Source organism: Salmo trutta, chromosome 20 (genome assembly GCF_901001165.1).
Source record: "Salmo trutta chromosome 20, fSalTru1.1, whole genome shotgun sequence".
In the NCBI taxonomy this organism is placed as follows: domain Eukaryota; kingdom Metazoa; phylum Chordata; class Actinopteri; order Salmoniformes; family Salmonidae; genus Salmo; species Salmo trutta.
The window spans coordinates 49511916-49519863 of NC_042976.1; the positions used below are offsets into that span (position 1 = coordinate 49511916).

Genomic DNA, 7948 nt, shown 5'->3' on the forward strand with positions numbered 1-7948 from the left:
CTACCAAGAGCTCAACTCATACAACACTCTCTATAGAACTACTAAAGACACTGGGGACACGTCCGACACAGCTCTGAGAGGCTACACCGAACGCTAACACACAGCCGGGACGGTGTGTAGCAAGAAACAGGCTGCGACCAGCCACTGACAACCGACCCAGCCATCAACCTCCCCCCCTGCGATTCTCTCTCGCACTTCACATTAAATGAGAGACAGACACCAAAACAGTTGTGCAAGGTGCTGGTAGGGGCGGCCATAGAGGGCGCATTTATGTCCCTGGCGGTGCCGGGAAATGTTTGTTCCCTTGGACTGTCGGTGTTCAGCAGTGAAAACTCCTGTGAATCTGCTGGGGACTTGCGTGCTATTTAAGTGTATTATCTGCGACAAGTTCGTAGTTGTCACGGGGAAAGGTCCGATGGATACCTTCATTGTTTTTAAATGTATTGAACTTGATGCAGTTCTTGACGCACGTTAAGGACAGAAGCTAGGATATGCATATAATTAGTACATTTGGACAGAAAACACTCTAAAGTTTCTAAAACTGTTTGAATGGTGTCTGTGAGTATAACAGAACGCATATAGCATTATTAGGCCTACGGTACAGTATTGTAGCCTACTGTACCTGATCATTTTCCTGAGCTTTTGTGTTCGGCGTAACACAGGCATCAGATGATAGTGTTTGCGAATAGCACTGTCCGTGACCAAAATCGCCAAGTCTAACAGTATTTTTGAAATGTCTCTAGTAGATTTTCCGTTCCTCCTCAAAGACCTAATCTGCTCACTTAAATGAATAGAGATCCTGGTCATGGTGCTACAGTATGTTGTTACAGCACAATCAAAGTGAGGACAAACGGCGGTATACTTCTGGCCTATTGTAACCTGAAAGTCACACCTTTCCAGTACTCCTCACCCAGCCCCAAACTCCACCCTTAGGGGGCAGTATTTTCACGGCTGGATAAAAAACGTACCCGATTTAATCTGATTATTAGTCCTGCCCAGAAACTAGAATATGCATATAATTATTAGCTTTGGAGAGAAAACACTCCAAAGTTTCTAAAACTGTTTGAATGGTGTCTGTGAGTATAACAGAACTCCTATGGCAGGCAAAAACCTGAGAAGGTTCTGTTCAGGAAGTACCCTGTCTGACCATTTATTTGCTTTCTTTGACATCTCTTCCAAAAACTAAGGATCTCTGCTGTTACGTGACAATACCCACGTCTCCAATGGGCTCTCAGAGCCCGGGAAAAACAGGAATGACGTAATTCAAAGCCCTGGCTGAAACAAAGGAGAGCAAAAGCTAAGTGGTCTCTCAGTGGGGAAATGCCTACGCTCGCGACATGCCCCGCCCCCGGCTTTCGGTTTTTCCCTCAGTTTACAGACAGGCAGATTCCTGGTCGGAATATTATCGCTTTTCTACGAGATAAATTGCATAAAAATTGGTTTTAAACAGCGGTTGACATGCTTCGAAGTACGGTAATGGAATATTTAGAAATGTTTTGTCACTTTCTGCGCCATGCTCGTGACCGTGATATACCATTGGGATAGTGTCTAGAACGCACGAACAAAACGTCGTTGATGGAACATGACGATGGATTATTTGGGACCAAACCAACATTTGTTATTGAAGTAGAAGTCCTGGGAGTGCATTCTGACGAAGAACAGGAAAGGTAATAACAGTTTTCTTATAGGAAATGTGATTTTGGTGAAGGCTAAACTGGTTGGGTGTCTAAATAGCTAGCCCTGTGATGCCGGGCTATGTACTTAGAATATTGCAAAATGTGCTTCATCCGAAAAGCTATTTTAAAATCGGACATATCGAGTGCATAGAGGAGTTCTGTATCTATAATTCTTAAAATAATTGTTATGCTTTTTGTGAACGTTTATCGTGAGTAATTTAGTAAATTCACCGGAAGTGTTCGGTGGGAATGCTAGTTCTGAACGTCACATGCTAATGTAAAAAGCTGTTTTTTGATATAAATATGAACTTGATTGAACAGACATGCATGTATTGTATAACATAATGTCCTAGGTGTGTCATCTGATGAAGATCATAAAAGGTTAGTGCTGCATTTAGCTGTGGTTTTGTTTTTTGTGACATTATATGCTAGCTTGAAAAATGGGTGTCTGATTATTTCTGGCTGGGTACTCTGCTGACATAATCTAATGTTTTGCTTTCGCTGTAAAGCCTTTTTGAAATCGGACAGTGTGGTTAGATTAACGAGAGTCTTGTCTTTAAATAGCTGTAAAATAGTCATATGTTTGAAAAGTGGAAGTTTTCGGATTTTAGAGGAGTTTGTATTTCGCGCCCCGCCCATCATTGGATATTGGAGCAGACGTTCCGCTAGCGGAACATCTAGATGTAAGATTAAACAACTCGTTTTTTTAATGGTAAATGTGTTATCTAAAAAAAAAGGACATTGCGACTAAAGAGAATAGACATTATGGATCAATCCAGATGTGGTTCGTAAACAATACATTTACTGAGCCGGAGCTGAGAGGATCACCAAAACTAAAGATATTTTGGTTTCAGTGCATTTTCTTAAAAAAATGTTATAGGCTATCAATGTGTAGGCATACTGTGTAATAAAATCGATAATTGTGAACTAAAAACGTGAATATGTTTTTGCAGAGCATACAACCATGCCAACAACCATCCGTGGAGATCAGTGGACAAAGTGCTGGACAATGGGCCACACCGAAAAAACGCATGGTTCCCATCAAAGCGGTTCGTTTTGCTAGATTCTTAAAATGTGTTTTTGTATGCAGCATTTCTGTTTTGGAGTCACTTTTAATTCTTAATTGATCTACTGTTTCTAACATAGGCCACTGTAATCGATGGGGGCTCAGGGCGGTACCATTCTGCTCATCTGATGAGGGTGCGCATGGATCAGATTTAAACTTTGAAGACAGAGATCGAGTCATTGAAGGCAGACCAGCAGAAAGAGAAACTTTCTCTGAGGGCAGAGATACGACGACAGCTGATGCATTGGTCCAGAGCCAGGCGGCATTGGCGGCGAGTCAGGCGGAGAAGAGTACGCGTTGAAGAGGGCGAAGAACGAGATGGAGTCACAACCCATGCCAGGCACACCTGTGAGCTCTGGAACTCCACCTCTGACAGGCAGAGTCAACATACGTGGTGTCAGGTTGTCGGTTCACCCTGACATTTCCATCATTCCTCTTCTGACAACAGAACTTGATGAACTGCTCACCAGGCACAGCAAGGGCCGTCCGGACGTGTGACGACTGCTGTTCATCGAATGATTAAATTATTTCATGAATCAGGTAGTTATTAACTCATTAACATGGGGCACCATTGGAAAGTTTTGGCTTAATTGAGTTTCTATTTCCCAAATTAACTCAAAGAATATCAGAATATTCTGACAGTATGTTGTTACAGCATAATCAAAGTGAGGACAAACGGTGATCTGCTGTATACTTCTGGCCTATTGTAACCTGAAAGTCACACCTTTCCAGTACGCTAATTAATTGGATATAAGAGCAACGTCAACTTACCAACATTACGACCAGGAATACGACTTTCCCTAGGCGGATCCTCTGTTTGGGCCACCACCCAGGGCAATGGATCGGATCCCAGCCGGCGACCCAAAACAACGGCGACGCAGAAGGGGCAGACGAAGCGGTCTTCTGGTCAGGCTCCGTAGACGGGCACATCGCGCACCGCTCCCGAGTATACTACTCACCAATGTCCAGTCTCTTGACAACAAGGTAGACGAAATCCGAGCAAGGGTTGCCTTCCAGAGAGACATCAGAGATTGTAACGTTCTTTGTTTCACGTTTCACGATACATTATCAGAGTCGGTATAGCCACCTGGTTTCTTCACGCATCGTGCCAACAGAAACAAACATCTCTCTGGTAAGAAGAAAGGCGGTGGTGTATGACTTATGAATAACGAGAGATGGTTTGATCATAACAACATACAGGAAGTCCTTTTGTTCACCTGACCTAGAAATCCTTACAATCAAATGCCGTCTGCATTTGAGGACTGGCCACCCCTCATAGCCTGGTTCCTCTCTAGGTTTCTTCCTAGGTTCTGGCCTTTCTAGGGAGTTTTTCCTTAGCCTCCGTGCTTCTACACCTGCATTGCTTGCTGTTTGGGTGTTTTAGGCTGGGTTTCTGTACAGCACTTTGAGATATCAGCTGATGTAAGAAGGGCTTTATAAATAGATTTGAATTGATTATCTACCAAGAGAATTCTCTTTGATTATAATCATAGTCGTGTATATCCCCCCCAAGTAGACACAGACGGCCCTGAAAGAACTTCATTGGACTCTATGTAAACTGGAAACCACATATCCTGAGGCTGTATTTATTGTAGCTGGGGATTTTAACAAGGCTAATCTGAAAACAAGGCTCCCTAAATTTTATCAGCATATCGAATGCGCGACCCGGGCTAGTTAAATCATGGATCATTGTTACTCTAACTTCTGCGACGCATAAAAAGCCCTCCCCCGCCCTCCTTCCGGAAAATCTGACCATGACTCCGTTTTGTTGCTCCCAGCCTATAGACAGAAACTAAAACAGGAAACGCCCGTGCTCTGTTCAACGCTGGTCTGACCAATCGGATTCCACGCTTCAAGATTGCTTCGATTACGTGGACTGGGATATGTTCCGCATAACGTCTAACAATAACATTGATGAATACGCTGATTCAGTGAGCGAGTTCATTTGCAAGTGCATCGGTTATATCGTTATTTTATTATTAGTAAAACCTTCCCCAACCAGAAACCGTGGATTGATGGCAGCATTCGCGCAAAACTGAAAGCGCGAACCAGTGCTTTTAATCAGGGTAAGGTGACCGAAAACATGACCGAATACAAACAGCGTAGCTATTCCCCCCCGCAAGGCAATCAAACAAGCTAAACGTCAGTATAGAGACAAAGTAGAGTCGCAATTCAACGGCTCAGACGCGAGAGGTATGTGGCAAGGTCTACAGTCAATCACAGACTACAAAAAGAAAACCAGCCCCGTCGCGGGCCACGATGTCTTGCTCCCAGACAAACTAAACAACTTCTTTGCTTGCTTTGAGGACAATACAGTGCCACCGACACAGCCCGCTACCAAAACCTGCGGGCTCTCCTTCACTGCAGCCAACGTGAGTAAAACATTTAAACATGTTAACCCTCGCAAGGCTGCCGGCCCAGACGGCATCCCTAGCTGCGTCCTAGGAGCATGCGCAGACCAGCTGGCTGGTGTGTTTACGGACATATTCAATCAATCCTTATCCCAGTCTGCTGTTCTCACATGGTTCAAGAGGGCCACCATTGTTCCTGTTCCCAAGAAAGCTAAGGTAACTGAGCTAAACGACTATCGCCCTATAGCACTCACTTCCATCATCATGAAGTGCTTTGAGAGACTAGTCAAGGACCATATGACCTCCACCCTACCTGACACCCTAGACCCACTCCAATTTGTTTACCGCCCCAATAGGTCCACAGACGACGCAATCGCAATCACACTACACACTGCCCTAACCCATCAGGACAAGTGGAATACCTATGTAAGAATGCTGTTCATCGACTACAGCTCAGCATTTAACACCATAGTACCAGACACTACAGTGGTAGGCTTGATTACCAACAATGAAGAGACGGCCTACAGGAAGGAGGTGAGGGCACTCGGAGTGTGGTGTCAGAAAAATACAGTGAGGGAAAAAAGTATTTAATCCCCTGCTGATTTTGTACGTTTACCCACTGACAAAGAAATGATCAGTCTATAATTTTAATGGTAAGTTTATTTGAACAGTGAGAGACAGAATTAGTACTTACTTAGTACTTGGTGGCAAAACCCTTGTTGGCAATCACAGAGGTCAGATGTTTCTTGTAGTTGGCCACCAGGTTTGCACACATCTCAGGAGGAATTTTGTCCCACTCCTCTTTGCAGATCTTCTCCAAGTCATTAAGGTTTCGAGGCTGACATTTGGCAACTCGAATCTTCAGCTCCCGCCACAGATTTTATATGGGATTAAGGTCTGGAGACTGGCTAGGCCACTCCAGGACCTTAATGTGCTTCTTCTTGAGTCACTCCATTGTTGCCTTGGCCGTGTGTTTTGGGTCATTGTCATGCTGGAATACCCATCCACAACCCATTTTCAATGCCCTGGCTGAGGGAAAGAGGTTCTCACCCAAGATTTGGCGGTACATGGCCCCATCCATCGTCCCTTTGATGCGGTGAAGTTGTCCTGTCCCCTTAGCAGAAAAACACCCCCAAAGCATAATGTTTCCGCCTCCATGTTTGACGGTGGGGGATGGTGTTCTTGAGGTCATAGGCAGCATTCCTATGAGTTGAGTTGATTCCAAAGAGCTCCGTTTTGTCTCATCTGACCACAACACTTTCACCAGTTGTCCTCTGAGTCATTCAGATGTTCATTGGCAAACTTCAGACGGGCATGTATATGTATTCTTGAGCAGGGGGACCTTGCGGGCGCTGCAGGATTTCAGTCCTTCACGGCGTCCTTCCTCCCGTGTAGTTCTGGGCTGATTCCTTACCGTTCTCATGATCATTGCAACTCCACGAGGTGAGCTCTTGCATGGAACCCCATGCCGAGGGAGATTGACAGTTCTTTTGTGTTTCTTCCATTTGCGAATAATCGCACCAAATGTTGTCACCTTCTCCCCAAGCTGCTTAGCGATGGTCTTGTAGCCCATTCCAGCCTTGTGTAGGTCTACAATCTTGTCCCTGACATCCTTGGAGAGCTCTTTGGTCTTGGCCATGGTGGAGAGTTTGGATTCTGATTGATTGATTGATTGCTTCTGTGGACAGGTGTCTTTTATACAGGTAACAAACTGAGATTAGGAGCAGTCCCTTTAAGAGTGTGCTCCTAATCTCAGCTCGTTACCTGTATAAAAGACACCTGGGAGCCAGAAATCTTTCTGATTGAGAGGGGGTCAAATACTTATTTCCCTCATTAAAATGCAAATCAATTTATAACATTTTTGACATGCGTTTTCTGGATTTGTTTGTTGTTATTCTGTCTCTCACTGTTCAAATAAACCTACCATTAAAATTATAGACTGATAATATTTTTGTCAGTGGGCAAATGTACAAAATCAGCAGGGGATCAATTTGTTTCCCCCTCACTGTAACCTCACACTCAATGTCAACAAAACAAAGGAGATGATTGTGGACCTCAGGAAACAGCAGAGGGAACACTCCCCTATCAACATCGACGGACAGTAGTGGAGAAGGTGGAACGTTTTAAGTTCCTCGGCGTACACATCACGGACAAACTGAAATGGTCCACCCACACAGACAGCATGGTGAAGAAGGCGCAGCAGCGTCTCTTCAACCTCAGGTGGGCTGAAGAAATTTGGCTTGTCACCAAAAACACTCACAAACTTTTACAGATGCACAATCGAGAGCATCCTGTCAGGCTGTATCACTGCCTGGTACGGCAACTGCTACGCCCACAACCGTAAGGCTCTCCAGAGGGTCGTGAGGTCTGCACAACGCATCACCGGGGGCAAACTACCTGCCCTCCAGGACATCTACACCACCCGATGTCACAGGAAGGCCAAGAAGATCATCAAGGACAACAACCACCCGAGCCACTGCCTGTTCACCCCGCTATCATCCAGAAGGCAAGGTCAGTACAGGTGCATCAAAACTGGGACCGAGAGACTGAAAAACAGCTTCTATCTCAAGGCCATCAGACTGTTAAACAGCCATCACTAACATTGAGTGGCTGCTGCCAACATACTGACTCAAATCTCTAGCCACTTCAATAATTAAAATTTGGATGTAATAAATGTATCAATAGCCACTTTAAACAATGCCACTTTATATAATTTTTACATACCCTACATTACTCATCTCATATGTATATACTGTACTCTATACCATCTACTGCATCTTGCCTATGCCGTTCGGCCATCTCTCATCCATATATTGTTATGTACATATTCTTATTCATTCCTTTACACTTGTGTG

The 7948-nt window shown here is 44.5% G+C and overlaps 1 long non-coding RNA gene across 1 annotated transcript; it reads left to right on the top strand.

Moving 5' to 3' along the window:
- Positions 1–2371: 2371 nt before the first annotated feature.
- LOC115155370 (uncharacterized) lies at positions 2372–3044 on the top strand. Its single transcript, XR_003868044.1, has 2 exons — positions 2372–2725; positions 2823–3044. It is a non-coding gene; the product is annotated as an uncharacterized LOC115155370 (long non-coding RNA).
- The last annotated feature ends 4904 nt before the right edge of the window (positions 3045–7948 follow it).